The sequence below is a fragment of the Monopterus albus genome, unplaced genomic scaffold, assembly GCF_001952655.1.
Source record: "Monopterus albus unplaced genomic scaffold, M_albus_1.0 scaffold92.1, whole genome shotgun sequence".
NCBI lineage: Eukaryota > Metazoa > Chordata > Actinopteri > Synbranchiformes > Synbranchidae > Monopterus > Monopterus albus.
In genome coordinates, this window is record NW_018127972.1 from 3324323 (window position 1) to 3326460 (window position 2138).

The following is a 2138-nucleotide window of genomic DNA, read 5'->3' on the forward strand; positions in this document are numbered from 1 at the left end:
TCGACGGCGGCAGCGCGCCCACTAGGTGGGTGCTCCGCTAGTTAGAAATACCTGCCGAGTGTCCAGTACAGTATATATCCCTTCCCCGGATGTATCCCCGTATCGTCCATATCCTGATTGTGTCTGAGTTTTTGGCCTCAACACCGCCGTTCTTTCTTCCTGACAAGCAGCCAGCATCCAATGACAGCGCTGCATTTAAAGGGGGGACGTGGGATAAGAAGGAGTGGATCCTAACACACTGGGATCTGGACTGGACCACGTGACTCATGGCCCGAGGACCTAAGCTTTTTAAAGCAGTGCTCGATTAACCCATTTCTCCTGGCTCTAAAAGTGTTTTGTGTTTCCTAACTTTGATTGGTTATAGCTTAACTAGCTGCATATTTATTTAAGAATATGCACACAGTGTCAGTTGAAATATTAATGGTATTAAAATAGTTTTTGACACAGGGCCGCTGTAGCCTACAAGATGTGGGAAATTTACCTTAAAGCTATTCCATTTGAGTTAATATTATTCAGTAAATCTAATCGGTACAAACTTTGCTACACAGTGGCCCTGGAGCGTTGGGGGCCTCTGAGGCTTGTTTTGAAGAGGCACTGGTCTGAAACTGTGAAGGATTAGGAAGAACAGTAGGGTCACATGAAATATGTGAAAAATGTAATGAATTTCTCCCAACATTCATAAAGTCAGAACATGTCATAAATACATCATATGGTTCATATCTTTCACGTTATAATGCAAGAAGCAAAGCAATTATTGGGATCTGTTTGAACCTTTTTCCCTATTGTATATTCAATTTTAACATGTGCAGCAAAATAAAAGTCAAACTCAAGAAAAAGTCAATGACTGTATTCTAAGAGCTCAGTCTTTTTTAATTAGAATGAAGCATATTGTATTGAAGATTGGTCTGCAACAATGTTTAGGTAGGTGGTATGTTTCTAAGTAATACCCACATGAATGCCAAGACCCAAAGTTTCCTAGCAGAACATTGCACAGAGCTAGTGCTGGGAAGTTCAGTTCTTATGATTACCCAGCATACATACTGATTACTAGGCAACATGAATCAAACCTATTCAAGGTTTTCAATATTCAGTACATACACCTATATGGTCATTACAGGGCAGGCAAACTGTGTGCTGCCTGATTGGTACCTAATGAAAATGAAACATTTTCTAATCCCCCCATTGGTATCTGCTTTATTTAGCTGATCCTGTGCAACATAATAAAATGATTTATTGTGTGATATTATTGGTTTTTCTGTATGGAGCAGCCTTAGGCAAGGCCTTATTAAGTGTGACCCTGCCTACCTCTGTGATTATGCAGCCCCATGTGCAAAGCTGTGATGCACTGTGAGGAGTCCTAAGCATTTAAAGAGCTCATGGCATGCTTTTCCTTCTTTTTTGACTTATCTACAATGTTACAATGGTGAATTATCATCTTAGACGTGACCTAAAGCTAAAAAAAAAAGAGGTACAAACGGGTACTGTGCTCTGGGGGAATTCCATGTTGATGAACTGATCATTTACCTCCCCAAGGTGCATCACTGTCTGACTGCTTGGAGGTTTCCAGTCACTCCATTCTTGCCACGTTAGCCCTGGCCAGGTAAAACAGTGGGTCCCTGTATATGAACATTCCTGGACATGCAGTAACCTCAGGCCCTGTATTTTTCTCCACTTCCTCTGGTCACAATGCAGGCAGCAGGAGGTAAAATAGATTCACAAACCGCACACAGTCAAAAAAATTCAGCTTTTACAATGGCACCAGTGGATGTCAGGCAAGATTGCATGAATGCGCAACTGCCTGGAGATTGTGACCATTCAAGGAAATCCATAAGCTATTGCGTAAGATGTTACATTATTGGAAAAAAAGTCTCACCAGCCAGAGTTTGCGAGACTTGTATAAATGGAGCTGCTTCTGCATAGAAGTACAACAACATTAGTACACCTTGATTTTTTGAGCTTTCAGTCATGTTTAAGATGATAATTCATTGTTGTAACATTGTAGATAAGTCAGAAAACACAGAAAAGCACACCATAGGTTCTTTAACATTTGTGGAGTCATTAACACCTTGAGAGCTAATAAGGTCACATGTGAGTCATCGCCCTGGGGAGAGAGGTGTTGTAGACCACCTTTCCTGTTT